This window comes from Cupressus sempervirens, chromosome 3 (genome assembly GCF_028749045.1).
Source record: "Cupressus sempervirens isolate cs-2001-9-10 chromosome 3, ASM2874904v1, whole genome shotgun sequence".
Lineage (NCBI taxonomy): Eukaryota > Viridiplantae > Streptophyta > Pinopsida > Cupressales > Cupressaceae > Cupressus > Cupressus sempervirens.
Window position 1 is genome coordinate 696,673,992 of NC_143120.1, and position 16,775 is coordinate 696,690,766.

Genomic DNA, 16,775 nt, shown 5'->3' on the forward strand with positions numbered 1-16,775 from the left:
GAAGGACAAAACCTCCTAAGAGGAAAAAGTCCCTCCCATAAAATAGAGGAGGAAGAGAGACAAGGTAGTCTCCCCCCCCCCCCACCCCCCCGCCCCAAAATGAAAAATGCTGATTAGTGAAAGCCACTCCAAGGTAGAAGTTGGTCTAAGAATGCTGAACAATGTTCCTCCTCTTTGGAAGAAACAAAGGAAAAGGTACAATCTTGAAGATGTATGGTGGCCTTGAAACCTACCCAAGTGTCCCTACGTCCATGTTGATAATCCCCCTTCCAAATATGCTAAAAAGAACAATTGTAAATCTCGTAAGGATGTAGATAGAACCTATCTTATAGAGCCAACAATATTCTCAACTAATAAAGAGACCTCCTCCAACTACTATACATAAGGATCCACAATCACACCAACTATGAAGATTGATCATGTAGAGAATGGACATGAGGGTTAGAGTGAGCCCTCGCAACAACTATAGAAGGATCATCTTCATCAAAGAGAAGATGTAAATCATCAAGGATGTCTCCCAAATTTGTTGTGTGTGACTCTATGAAAAAACCTGAAATGTCTACCAAGAAGTCATCAACTTAAGCTGGAGATGGAATAAAAAATGTACCCTACTGTGCCAGACCTATCATTGTGGCAATGTATGCATGTGGACTATATTGATGTCATGATTGCTCACTGCAACTGTTGATAGAACCCCACATGTCTAAATCTATTGAAGCACTATTATTGGTGTCACTATCAGTTTCCATAATGTATGACATGTGGAGAGGATTAGAGGATAAGTTGGGTGAACTTTCCTCAAAGTGTACATCCTTCTCCACAAAAAACTCATGAGTCTGTAGATCCATAAGTCAATATGCCTTCACACTGTCTTCATATCAGATGAAATTACAAGGCCTAGGTGTTGGTGTCTTGAATCCCCTAGACAATAGGTTTATCCATGCTGGACAACCAAAGAATCTAAAGTGACTAACAATAGATTTCTACCTCACCATGCCTTAAAAGGAGTCTTCCCATCTAAGGCAATATGAGGAGACTTGTTAACTATACGAGTGGCACTATTGATAGCTTTGACTTCTAGTGTAGGATCAAGAGACTTAGCCTTTATCATGTAACTTTCCATGGACTTAAGATTCCTAATCCTTAGTGCTGCAACATTTGTCTTATGTGGACTGAATGCTAGTGGATTCTAAAGATCAATTCCCTCAAGTTTGTAAAAGTTTTGAACTCTTCTGTCAACATATCTACTTTCATTGTCCATCCATCGAACCTTGATGGCTTTCCTTGATTTTTGTGCAACATGAGTCTTGAAGGCTTGAAGCTTATCAACCACTTTATTCTTGTGATGAAGAAAAGAGACCCATGTGAAGCATGAAAACTCATCAACAAAACTAAGGATGTAGTAGCCTTGGTTGACTGATGTCACTATAAAAGGTCCTACTAAAACCATATGAACCAATTGAAGAACAACTGGTGTTCTAGAAGACTTCCCTTTGTCATACTTCTCCTTAAGATGCATAGCCACTGAACATGATGAACATTCACCCTTAGAAAAGTTGATGTTAGGAGACCTTTGACCATATGTTTGAAGCAAATTTGCTAAAGGTAGTAGAAGGAAAGATGACCAAACCATTGATGCCATATTTTGGTTTGTGGATGTGAGTGAGTCAACAAGACTTGAGAAGGAGACTTAGGCACAAAGTGGGAGAAAGAATAAAGCCTATTGTCATGATTGACCTTCCCCACTGTAAACAATGGATCATCTCTAAGACTGCACACCATCACTAAATCTGGAAGGAAGTCAACTTTGTGACCATCTCGAAGGTGAGTGATTTGGTAAACTAAGAGGAGATTGGACCTAAGGTTTAGAACATAGAGAACATCTTTGAATTCCACATTTTCCATTTCCACATGTCCTTTCCCTTCAAATTTGATTTTAGTATCACCTCCCACAAAGACGTGTGGTACCTATGACTAATTTAATGGAGAAAAGTCTCCCTTTGAAGAACCCATATGATAGGAGGCACCTAAGTCAAGAATCCATTCCGTAGAAGAACTTGTATTTTCCATAAGTGCTTTCCCTTTTCCCTTTGAAGTAGGTGGAGTTGAATCCTTGGAAGTACCTAGCACTTGAATTTTTTTCCTCTTGAGTAGATTTTCTAACTCGCTTAATCTTGCAATGATGCTCATCATGATTTGGCTTTTTGCAATATGCACAAAAAAGTTTGTCCTTCTTTTCATTGTTTCCCTTCTCGTTGGAAGAATAACCACCTTGTTGTGAGGAGGATTGTTGTGTCTTAGACTATGATTTTTGCTTCCACTCCTTCTTCTTCTTGTTGCTAGAACTTTTTCCTCCTTGTCTTGATTGGTTCTCATCACTAGCCACCAATGCTTTGGTCTTTGATCTCATGACAAGTCCCAATTCTATCAAGTGAGATTGTTCAACAATCAAAATTTCTAGAAAAGCATCAAAAGTAGGCTTCTAGAAATCACTTCCCATGGTTAACTTGTGAGTATTATAACTCAAACCAAAGGAAGCATACTCTAAAGGTAGCCTCTTAAGGATATGATGAATCAAATTGTAATCCGTCATGGGATTTCCACAATCTTTAAGTAGTGCTCTATACTCATTAGCTTTGTTGATGTAACCCTAAATTGTATCAAAGTTATTTGGATCTGATAAAAGTAGATCATCCTCAATTTGGAATCCCTTTTCCTCATCCACCTTACCATAAAATGCTGCAAGTTTGTCCCATGCTGGTTTGGATTTCTTACAACTGGCAATGTGGAAGAAGTGATCTTTATGTACACAATTCTTGATAATTCCTAAAGCCTGTTGGTCTTGTGTTTGCTAATTAATGAGTGTTGTAGTATTAGTGAGTTTAGAAATTGTACCATCAACATAAAGACTTAGACCTTTTTCTATTAATCTACTCCATCCAATATCTTTGCACGTAGAATAATTGCATGAAGTTAGAGGTGGACATTTAGGTGAACCCATGATGCAAAAAATGAAAAGAGCACACAAGAGAGACACAAACACAATACAAAATCCCCTATTCACTCAAACAAAAGAACCCACCCAAAAAAGATGTTTTTGGCACTTTATATATAATGCATGTACAATAGGCCACTTGTCAAAAAGTACAAAGCAGACTTCTAATTTTTCCTATTAAAAATACCTTTTGAGGCCTAAATCTAGAACTAAGCACTATAACTGAGATGTACAACACTTTTGAAAAGAAATGAAAGCAATACAATGCAGAAAAGGCCCTAGTTCTAAAAGTGATTTTTTTCCCATGCAACCCTATTATTTGAATGTAGATCTAGAAACTAGACAAAAAATAATGCACTTTCAAAAAAAATGAAACCTATTTTCAAGTCTAGATGAGCCCATATAGAGCATTTCAAGTTGTAAGATGTAGGATTGTTCAGGTACAGTCACCAAAAGATGCAATATCTAAAAAATTCTTGCAAAAAAATCAGAAAAGAACACCACCACTAAAAATTTCAAGAAATTCTACCCATTATTAAAAGAAATTACACCTAATTTGGAGTATGAATGACTGAGTTATGGCCTCTCAAAGTTAGGCTACCAAATAAAAACTAAATCTAGAGAGGGGTCTAGGTAGAAAACTACTAGCTTAAATTTGATAGTCAAAAAACTATCATGATAGTCAAAAAATGCCTGGGAATGATGGTTAGATGACTATCAAATTTAATCTTGTGTTTGGCAATATGTCACCAAAAAAATAGCCACCCTAGGTGACATGTTATGGCTATACGGTATGAACTGTACAGAAAAGGCATGCAATGTTGTTTAAAAATGATGACCACTATGAATTAAATGAAGAAGAATCCACTAGTTGAGAGTTGTTCACCCAAATTTGAGGTTGGCCAGTGGATGGGGTGCCCGATCGACTAGTTGTCATCGAAATTTGTAGAGGTACAACTGCTATGTGTAAACTGCCAAAGAAAGGAATATGACATGATCAGAATGGAATATTATTTGTAGAATATTTTGTGTAGGGTGTAGGGCTAGGGTGTGACTATCTAGTACCTATACAAAAAAAAAAAAAAAAAAAAATCTTTATAGAGCTGCCTGGCCAAAATTTTTTTAGAAAATTTTATCCAAAAAAGAAAAGAATTATCAGATCTAAAAAAAAATTAAGTAGATTTGAAAAATGACAATACTCAAGTTGCAAATTGGGCCTTTAGATGTTGATTTGCAAAAATAGTTTTCCTCGCGATCAACTTTGGACTAGGATAGGCAAATTTATAGTCAATTTTCACTGAATTGACATTCTAGATGCAATGGTAAGGTTTGTTCTAGCTCTAGACACTCCCAATGACTATGATACTCTAGATTTGGACCGAGGTGCTAAAGCAATAAGATGGTGTCAAATGGCTATGTGAAGAGAAATTCTCCATGAGCTCTAATATCATGTAAGAATTTTTCTTAGAAAAAAATTCACCCAAGATCAAAGAACTCAAACATAAGCACAACTATAGACCAAAAAGAGTGTGATCAATAATCAAAGCATGTCCTTATACATCGCTCTGTGTAAAAACACACTAGGAGTGCCTGTATATAAAGGCCTCTCAAGATGCATTTAGAATGGGTCTAGAAAGAATCAAGAGATAAGATAAGCATGACAACTAAGCACATGTCTTATCCTTCATTCTAGATGAGACGATAAGAATGACAAGGTGTATCTCAAGTGGAGATGTTGTAGACAGCATGTGCATAAAAGAGGTGCAAACCTCTATGTTGTCAACATGACAACCCACAAAAGTATGCATACTCCTAGGTGAATAATAAATAAATAATAAAAATATGCATTAACCTAAGTAAACTTAAGTGTAAATAGAAATACTTATTTACACCAACAACCATGAATATTCAAATTCAGTTTAAAATATTCAAGAGACAAATTTGGTGAAAGATGAGTGTAGTGCTTGCCCCTAATTTACATTTTTTTCCATTATTGCCAAACTCTTTAAGGCTAGTTTTATGCTTGATGATTACTAGCATTGTTTTGAGATTATCAGATATTGTTTCAGATTCAGATGATTTATGATGAGATTACTTGGTACTCTATACTTTATGTATGCATGATGATTATTAAAGTATTTTTAGTTATTGATGATCATTAGTTAGATGGATTATCATATGTTTTTTTATGGATACTTACCCCATATTGCATGTGTATGGTGTGCATGTGTGTTTTCTTTATGTATGACATTTTTGATGTGGATAAGGAAGGGAGTCATAGTCACCTGTTAGTTGCAATCTACGTGATGCACCACTTCTTGACATTGCCTATTTAGCTTAGAATATATGTGTTTGTACATGCATGGATTTTATGTAGATTGCAAGTACCAAGTATCAACTTGATTGAATTGTTAGGTTGAGCATACCCTAATGCATTAGCTCAATGGTAAGAGAGCCATGATAAATTCTCAAGTCCAAATCCTAAACCTTTAACCCATTTGTCCTAGAAAATTAGGACAAGTATCTGAGTTGTTTACCTTCCAAACGCATCATATGGCATTAATTCATGATTATAAGCCTTTAGTTTGATCTTGTATGTGTTTTTCTTTTATGGGTTTTCATATTTTACCTTATTAGTATTTGGTGATTTTTCTATTAATTAAGTCAAATTAAATGATTAAATTAATAATTTAATTTAATGGAAAGTTGTTATGATATTATTAATATTTAATTATATTCAATTAATTTGGAGAATTAGTTAAATAAAAAGAATTAAGTTTAAAGATAAAAGTTATCAGTTTAATTTTAGAACATGATAATATTTATGTAATTTAATAATAATATATTTGGAGTTCACTTTAAAATAAATGCTAAATACTATAATTATTTAAGTTAATAAATATTTTATCAATTAATGTTTTGAAAATAAATTAAAAAGTGAAAATAAGATATTAATTTATTAAAAGTTTTAAGATTGCATAATGTGTGCATGAGATTAAAATTTAATAAATTAATTAAAATGAGAAGTCAAGTGAAATTAAATAAAGTTAATTTATAATTCAATAAATGTGCATGAAAAAGATAGAGAAAATATAATAAAGAGTTAAAGTCTAGTGAGCAAAGAGTTCTCTCAAGTGATCACACAATTAGTGCCCCAATTTTAGGAGAGAACTCCATATCACAATTTGAGGGTTCACTTTTTAGGGATGAAAAATTTTGGAGAAGGAAATTTTTTTAGAGAGTAAATTCTGAGTGAAGCAAATTCTCTTACAATCTTTGAGTAGTTGTCATCTTAGCATTAAATCTAGGTAGGATCTCATCATTTATTTGTATAGTAGTTTTTTCTCTTCAAATTTCTATCTTCTCCATGTTTGTTGTGTGTGTTGGTTTCATAATGTTTTAGATTGAAATCCTTGTGTGCGAATATTTATTCTTTGATTGAGAAATATTTGTTTATGAATTGGGAGTTTGAAACCCTCCTATTGGTATTATCGTTCTTCATTACTTGAAAATATATGTGAATGGATCTAGTTGAAAACCTCACTGAGTATATTTTAGAGAATTATATTTTATTACAAATAGGATTGAATAAGAAATCAAACAAATATGAGAACCTATTTCATAATTGGATGTTGAAATAAGGTTTTGGATTTGTTAAGAAATTTTTTTTTATTGTGTAGAATTTAACTGGTTGATCTAGATTTCTATACCAGACTTGTATTAGGATATTTATTAAAAAAAATCCTCAAATTATTTGGATTAATTGACTTAAAATTCAATAGAGATAATTGTGCAATCATTTAAATATAAGAATGGGCTAATTGTAAGGGTTAATTGTGAAACTTATTTACTTATTAAATTGAACACTTAAACCCTATTGTTTAACTTATCTATGTGTTTTCAAACTCAAACCAAACTATAAGACTACTCTATTTTCTATGTATTGTCTATGTTTGGGGATTTGTGTTGGCCAGTTTTAGGACATCTACCAGAGGCTTGGGAGTTATGTGTTTGTGGTTTCATAATGAATTGGTCTTGACCTTTTAAGCTCAACCATTGTAATGTGTTGTATGTTCTATGATGAGTTTGTATTTATTGTTCATTATTGCTTTCTAGTATTCTTGTGGGAAGCTAAGGTGATTGTTATGACATATTTGACTTAACCATTTTAACTCTTCAATCAATATTTTTGGGATGCTTTCCAATTTCTCATTGAGAATTGATGTGTTACTATGAATTATCTTTTGATGATTTCCAGTCACTTGTATATGACTGAGGTGAGAATTTTGATTCTTTTATTTATACTTTTATGAAACTAGGGTAGGTTATCTATATGTAATGTCAGGAAGTGGCTTGCAATGGAGATCGGGGCCCTAAGTGGCTACAAGGTAACCCATTGTAAGTTGTTTAATAAGTGAAAAAACTACACTAAATGGGAATAAAATGAACCTAATAAGAGTCTTTGTATGGTCTCGCTCATGCCTCGAGTGCTATTATAGACTAGGACGGGAGTAGAGAGAACAATTGGTTGTGACCATGCATCGTTAGTATGCCTTGTTAGTACAAGAGGATACTAGTGTTGTATAGAGATCACTAGGGGACCAGGGACTTGAGAGACTATTAAGGTAACTCTAGCATTGATTCACGCGATGACACTTTCCCACTTACATAGGAGGTTTCTTATGTGTATGTGTTTGCCTTTGGGTATAGATGTTGATTTATCTAGGAACCTTTGAGTTAGATTGCTTATAGGGTTTCCTAGACTTAGAGATTACTTTTGATATTTTGATTGATATCTTATTTGGTACTTAAGACTATCTCCTCAGCATGGTGGGAGTGGGCCTTTTTGGCTTACCATGCGATCAGGTGGTAGTACTTTTTACTCTTACCATTGAGATCCTTCCATTGATACCGTGGCTAGAGTTCCCTGTCTGCATTTCCTTTCATTCTATCTTTGTGTATTATGATGGATGGTTGTATCTTTATGATGGATAGTTATATCTTTATGATGGATGTTTTCACTTATTTTGTTGTAGTTTATTTCATGGATCAGAAAGGGATGATGTAATCTATTTTTTTTATAAATGTATATTCTTCTAGATTTTCATACCCTATGACTTGTACAGTGGATGATTGAGCATTCTGAATTGTATTGCCAAGAGGCATTTAGAACAAATGTATATTATTTAAATGGATTTCGGACTTTTAATTATTCTTTCATGTGCATGTTTTATTTATTAGACTTAGTACTAATTAAAATTTAAATGTGACTCAATGTCTTAGGATCCTTAAGGAATGTAATCCATTATGTTTTCCTTTATATGATTGTATGTTATTGCTTCTACTACTTTATGTTTGATGTGTATGTTATTCTTCCTTTTTTTAAAAATATAATAAAATAAAAATGTTTGGAAAGCTTAGTAAAATTTTAAGTTAATTCTTTTGGATCCTTTGGTAGGGCATTCCATCTTGTATCAGAGCCCGAGTTCTACATTGGGAGCTTTGGGTATATTAGAATGCCTCTAATTGGTAACTAGTTGAACAAAAATAAAACTTAAAACTGTTGTGTATCTTTTTAAAACTAAAACTTGAACATGTAAACTTCAAAACTGAAATTTACTTAAAACTAAAAATTGGCAAATTGAAAATTGAACTTATACTATTTTCAAAACATGTGTCTTTTATCTGTGCTCTACAATAGTGTGATTTATGGTTATTGTAGTATCTTGTACCTTGGATATTATTGTAGGATGGTTTATGGGATGAGATCTTCTATTAGAGGTTATAGCCTAGGCCATGGTAGAGGTTGTGGACAAGGCAAAAACACTAGTGTACATGAGTCTATCCATGTAGACCTTAGTCAGGAAGGGAATAGGGAAGATCAAGTTAGCGAGCATCAGGAAGAGAACCATAGAGAGCAGCAAGCCAACTCTAAGGAGGTTGACCTAAGGCAAATGATAAAAACCATCATTGATCACTTACCTCCTATTCATGATTAGGATGGAGCACATCAGGCAGGACATGAACATAGACCTACGTCTAGGAGCCCTTAGAGGGATCGACATAGATCCATAGTAGCTTCTCTGATGAAGGACCTTTTGAGGTCCAAGGTTAAGCCCTTTAACAAGCATGGTTTAGGTTATGTAACCGAGTAGTGGCTTATTTGTCTTGACAAGGTTTTTTTATTCAAGACTTTGATAGCAGTGTCAAAGCAAGGTTTTCTATTACCAACCTAGAAAACTTTGGAGCCACTTTGTGGACTATTGAAGAGAAGAAGCTTGGCATAAACATGAACAGTGTCACATGGGAGTTATTCTTGGAAAAGTTTTGTGAGTGATTCCTACTAGAGGAATATAAGTAGCATATAGCAAATGAGTTCCACAATCAGAGATAGTTTACTATGATTGTATTAGAGTATGAGTGCAATTTTTATGAGCTCATACCCTTTTTAGGAATCAATGATAACCCAATATAGTTGGCACAACATTTCATCTGGCATTTGAACAACTTCTAGTTGGGGGTGTTAATGTAATTGAACATAAAACCCTCAAGGATGTGATACATTGAGCCATCCTTGTAGAGCAGAGTGTCAACCCAGGACATGGGGGTTTTGTGGGAGCACCTACAATATTAGGACCTAAGGGTAACCACAACTTTGATGGTAATAGGAAACTTCTTTTTGGAGGAAATCAGCAATAGGGAGGATCTTGGATGATGATGGTATTTCTATCTCTAAGAACTACTACAATGTGTAGCATAATAAGTGCAACCAGTATGATAAGCCATCTCAAAGTATTCATTCTTATCATAGTTGGGGTAGTGTTCAGTAGTCTAGTGCAACTATAGTGTAGAGGAGTTTTGATGAAGAGTGTTTCTCATGTAAACAATGTGGACACAAGTTGTCCCATTGCCCTCAAGGGAAGTCACAATTTTTAGATTAAAGACATTTAGCTTCAAAACCTATGGTTGGTGACATGGGTAGGTCCCAGAGAGTATTCTCAATGGAGTCATATCCTCCTATTGGGGGAAAGGGTCCAATGGGACCTGCAAAGTGATCTTTTTAGTTTTATCATTTTTCTAGGCTTCTAAGAGTATGCCTAAGTCTATGGAGGTGGATGTAGTGCCTGCCTCTAGTTTACATTTTTGCTATTATTGCCAAACTTTTTTAGGCTAGTTTTATGATTGATGATTAGTAGCATTGTTTTGAGATTATTAGATATTGTTTTAGATTTAGATGATTTATGATGAGATTACTTGGTAGTCTATACTCCATGTATGCATGATGATTATTATAGTATTTTCAATTATTGATGATGATTGGTTAGATGGATTATCATGTGTGTTTTCTTATGGATACTTACCCATACTACATGTGTATGGTGTGCGTGTATGTTTTCTTTATGTATGTCATTTCTAATATGGTTAAGGAAGGGAGTCATAGTCACTTGCTAATCGAGATCTACATGATGCACCACTTCATGACATTGCCTGCTTAGCTTAGAACATATGTGTTTGTACATGCCTAGATTTTATGCAGGTTGCACGTACCCGGTATTGACTTCCCTGAATTGCCAAGATGAGCATACCCTATCGCATTATCTCAATGGTAAGAGAGGAGAGATAAATTCTCAAGTCCAAATCCTAAACCTTTAAGCCATTTTTCTTAGAAAATTAGGACAATTATTTGAGTTGTTTACCTTCCAAATGCATTGTATGATGTTAATTTGTGATTATAACCCTTTAGTTTGATCTTGTATGTATTTTTTAATGGGTTTTTCGTATTTTTCCTTATTAGTCTTTGGTGATTTTTGTATTAATTAAGTCAAATTAAATGGTTGAATTAATTATTTAATTTAATAGAAAATTGTTATGATATTATTAATATTTAATTATATTCAATTAATTTGGAGAATTAATTAAGTAAAAAGAATTAAATTTAAAGATAAAAGTTATAAGTTAAAATTTAGAATGTGATAATACTTATGTAATTTAATAATAATATATTTAGAGTTTATTTTAAAATAAATGCTAAATACTATTATTATTTAAGTTAATAAATATTTTACCAATTAACATTTTGAAAATTAATTAAAATGTGAAAAAAAATAATTAAAATTTTTAAGATTGCATAATGTGTACACGAGATTAAAATTTAATAAATTAATTAAAAGGAGAAGTCAAGTGAAATTAAATAAAATTAATTTATAATTCAGTAAATGTGCATGAAAAAGCTAATAAAGAGTTAAAGTGTAGTGAGAAAAGAGTTCTCTTGAGTGATCACACAATTAGTGCCCCGATTTTAGGAGAGAATTCCATATCACAATTTTAGGGTTCATTTTTGAGGGATGGCAAATTTTTTGATAAGGGAAATATTTTGGAGAGAAGATTGTGAGCAAAGAAAATTCTCCCACAATCTTCATGCAGTTGTCATCTTAGCATCAAATCTAGGTAGGATCTTGTGGTTTATTTTATAGTATTTTTTCCTTTTCAAACTTCTATCTTCTCTGTGTCTATTGCATGTGCTAGTTTCAGAATGTGTTAGATTGAAATCCTTATATGTGAATATTTTTTTTTGATTGAGAAATATTTGTTTATGCATTGGGACTTTGAAACCCTCGTATTGGTATTATCGTTCTTCATTTATTAAAAATATCTATGAATGGATTTAGTTGAAAACCTCACTGAGTATATTTCAGAGAATTATATTTTATTACGAATAGGGTTGAATAAGAAATCAAACAAATGTAAGAACCTATTTCATAATTGGATGTTGAAATCAGGTTTTTGCTTTATTAAGAAAACAAATTTTATTGTGTAGAATTTAACTAGTTGATCTAGATGTCTATAACAGACATGTAGTGATATATATATATATATATATATATATATATATATATATAATTGCATAGTAATTTATAATCACGATGTAATTATAGTACTACATTTTATTAAAGTGAAATTTGTAAAAAGAGGGTGTGTGGAGTAAAGTTTTGTTTTTAATAAAAATAACTATTTTAAAAAAAATTAAATTTTAAATTTTAAATATTTTTGGGTTGGTGGAGGCCACCATCCCCTTCTTCCGTTCTCCCCTACTGTGGTGGCGATGTACTACCATCATAATAGTATTGCTATGGTAGCAGAGACTACTGACAAGCAGTACCCTGCTGTGACAGTCTCCTCGCTGAACGTGCAGGCCTTGAAAGCAAGGATAATGCATTTTAAAGTTGGTTTTAAAATTTGCTTTTTTAAATTTAGTTTTTAATAAAATTTAAATTGCATCTAATTTTTAATTAAATTTAAATTGTATCTAATTTTTAATAAAATTTAAATTGTATTTAATTTTTATTAAATTTAAATTGTATTTAATTTTTATTAAATTTAAATTGTATTTAATTTTTTTATTAAATTTAAATTGCATTAAATTTATATCCTTATTTATTAATATTTAATTATTAATGAACGTAATATAGTTATTTTTTTTGAATTATTAATTAATTTAATTAAATTTGGTTTAATTAAATATAATTAATAATGAATGTTATTATATTTTTTTTTTTGATTTATTTAATTATTATCGATAAGGTTGATTTCTAATAAGATTATAGAGAATTTTATTTAAAATCAATAATTTATTATTTTAATACTTTTAAAAAAAATTCCTCAACTTATTTGGATTAATTGACTTAAAATCAAATAGGGGTAATTGTCGAATCATTTAAATATAAGAATGGGTTAATTGTAAGGGTTAACTGTGAAACTTATTTACTTGAAACATATATTAAACTATAAACTTAAACCTGATTTTTTAACTCATCTATGTGTTTTCAAACTCAAACCAAACTATAAGACTACTTTGTTTTCTATGTGTTGTCTATGTTTGGGGGTTTGGGTTGACTAGAGTGTTGACCATTTTTAGGGCATCTACCACAGGCTTGGAAGTTATGTGTTTGTGGTTTCATGATGAATTGGTCCTGACCTTTTAAACTCAACCATGGTAATGTGTTGTATGCTCTATGATTAGTTTGTATTTATTGTTCGTTATTGCTTTCTAGTGTTCTTGTGGGAAGCTGAGGTGATTGTTTTGACATATTTGACTTAACCATTTTGAGTCTTCAATTAGTATTTTTGGGATGCTTTCAAGTTGCTCGTAGACAACTGATGTATTATCGTGGATTATATTTTTTTGCTTTCTAGTCACTTGTATAGGACTAAGGTGAAAATTTTGATTCCTTGATTTATACTTTTATGAGCCTAGGGTAGCTTATCTATATGTAATATGGGGAAGTGGCTTGCAATGGAGGTTGGGGCCCTAAGTGGCCACCAGGGTAACCCATTGTAACTTCTTTAATAAGTGAAAACACTACACTAAATGGGAATAAAATGTACCTAATATGAGTCTTTGTACGTTCCTACACATGCCTCGAGTGCTAGTACAAACTAGGATGGGAGTAGAGAGAACACTTGGTTGCGACCATGCATCATTAGTATGCCTTGTCAGTATGAGAGGATACTAGTTCTACATAGGGATCACTAGGGGACTAGGGTCCTGAGAGACTATCAAGGTAACTCCAACATTGATTTATGCAATGACACTTGCCTACTTACATAGTAGGTTTCCTACATGTTTGTGTTTGCCTCTAGATATAAATGTTGATTTATCTAGGAACATTTGAGTTAGATTTCTCAAAGGGTTTCCTAGACTTAGAGATTACTTTTGATATTAGGATTGATATCCCATTTGGGACTCGAGACTATCTCCTTAGCATGGTGGGAGTGGGCCTTTTTGGGTTACCATGCAGTTGGGTGGTAGTGCATTTTACTCTTACCATTGAGATATGTCCATTGATACCGTGGCTGGAATTCCTTGTATGCATTTCCTTATATTCTATCTTTGTGTATTATGATGTATGGTTGTATCTTTATTATGGATAGTTATTTCTTTATGATGGATGTTTTCACTTATTATGTTGTACTTTATTGCATAGATATGAAAGGGATGACTTGTATAATGGATGATTGAGCATTTTGAATTTTATTGCTAGGTGGCATTCAGAACAAATGTATATTATTTAAATGGATTTTGGACATTTAATTATTCATTCATGTGGATGTGTTATTTGTCAAACTTAGTATTAATTAAATTTTAAATGTGACTCAATGTCTTGGGATCCTTAAATAATGTAATATGTTATGTTTGGCTTTATATGATTGTATGTTATTGCTTTCACTGCTTTATGTTTGATGTGTATGTTATTGTTTCTTTTTTTAAAAAAATGTTTGACAAAATTAGTCAAACTTTAGGTTAATTCTTTTAATTCCCTTGGTGGGGCATTACAATGGGTCTGAACCTCCTCTTATTTATTTGAAGTTTGAATCTCATGAATTTTCAAAGCAACGTTTCTAGAGTGAATTTCAAAAGACTGCTTCTAGACATGAGAGACATGAAATTGGATAACTCTTTGTGACATAAACTAGTTATTTCTCCATTATTGTAGTTCCTGTTCTAGTTGTACACCAAATTCTAGGCATTAAGTTCATGTTTTAGTTGTACTAGACAAAGACTTCAACTACAACAAGACAACCCAGGGTTGTCTTGACTTGTAATTAGTTTGATAAACATTAAAAAATAGCAATGAATATGACAGCCATTGTTTTGACTTAAAACTATCTTGACAAGTATTAGGCCTAAAAAAAAATAGCAATGAATATGGACAAAGCATTTGATATGGATGAAATTAGAACAACCAAAAAATATCAATCGCATGCAATATGGGGGAACTATAAATCACTTTTACATCCAACGTAAAATTATTATAGATGAGTAGAAATATCTTCATCTTGGCCAAAAAAAAAAAAAAATACAATGAAGAGATGTGCATAGCATTTCACTACATACAATTGTAATCATAACATAGCATTTCAGTGCATAATATTGCAGTTATATGTTTAGTTACAGGAGTCCTCTATTGATAGGCCTTTCCTATTTTACAAATGTAATCTCTCAACAAAAATATTAAAACAGAAATGCCAACATATTCTTTGTCCTCCTCCTCCTTACTCAAATGAGGTCTTGATCAAAACTAGATAGAAGTTGTGCTCTTCTTCTTTTTTATTTTGATTCTTGATCTTGCTCAAGATTCTCCCAAGCTGCTTAAATGGACGCAGGATCGACATATGCTTCTTCTTCTTCTTCTTCCCCTCATCTAATTCTTCATCTTGATTCATGGTGAGCCCACCTTCACCTTGGCCATTAACGAAATCTATTTCTGATTCAACTGACATATTAACAGAATCTGCCTCTAATTCAATTGATATATTAATAGAATCTGCCCCCAATTCAATTGATTTATGAGGTTGTGGGTTTTGGATATTGATCATGTCAAAGGGACTTTCTTCACTTGAATAATATGCATCTTCATCTTCTTCCTCTGTTTGGCATTTAATGAGTTTCCCATGAGCAATCAAAGGAATACTTTCTTCCGTTGAATTCTTCTCCCTAATTACCAGAGCCATGTTATATGTTGCTATACAAATGGTCACAATGAATCTCTCTCATCTCTCCTACCTTCAAAATGAAATGTTTGCTCTTCAAAATATGAACACTTGTCATCAATTTATACATTGCATCACATCTAAGAATAACATATTATTTTAGAAATATAAAATCACATCTCCATGTCAATCTATTTTTACTATTCATTTTTCTTATTTGTTTTCCTCCTTCAATTTATTTTCTACATTACAAGTTTATGTTAATCTATTAGTTTTACTAATGTATTTTTTTCCTTCAATTTATTTTCTACATTACAAGTGTATGTTAATCTAATTTAATATTTGTTTTTCCAATATATTATTTCTCTTTAAGTGTATGTTAATATATTTTTAGTATTAGTTTATGAATGCTTTTTTGGCTCTAGTTTATTTTCTATTTTAGTATTAATTATGTATTTGTTTTCTATTTTTAACATATCATGTAACTTTTTTCATTTAATTCTACTCTAATTTTAGTTAAACTGTTTGTATTTATAAATTGTTTTACATCTAAATACATACTATTGTAGAATTTATTTTTTTTTCAAAAAATTTAATCTACTTCTGAATTATTATTTTTACATGTCAATATCTATTGTTTAAAGATTCAATCTTAATTTTTAAAAAATAAAATAACTACCTTATTTTTTAATTTAATTTAAAATCAATAATATCTAAATTAAAGATTTTGCAATTTACATTTTACAACTACTCTATTTCTAAGTACAAAAAACAAGGCGATGGTTAACTCTATGCAGTTGAATAAGAATTATATCTCCCATCAATAAAAAAATTTATGTTCAAAAAATTAAATATTTTAATTAATTTATTTTGAATATTTTCTTTAAATGCAAGAATTTTTAATTACAAGATCATGTTGCTTTTCTTTATTCTTATTAATTTTTCTTTTTTTAGAATTTTAGAAAATGTTAAGTTGATGCATGATGTCATGTTTTTTGTTAAATTGATATTAAAATATTCTTATTATTAAATTCTTAAATTTTAAAAATCTTAAGTTGATTTAGGAGATTATATTTCATTATAAAATCTGTTAGAAATGTTTTAAAATAATTTTGGGTGGGGGGGGGGGGGGAAGGGGTGTGAATCAATTATTCAAGGTCAAATATCCTATTCAATCTTTTCATCATCTAAAGTGAGTCCATTAAACTATTGAATCATCCAAGCTTAAACATTCATATTTAACAAGTTACTATAAATTAGCATGCAAGCACAACACATGAAAAGATTA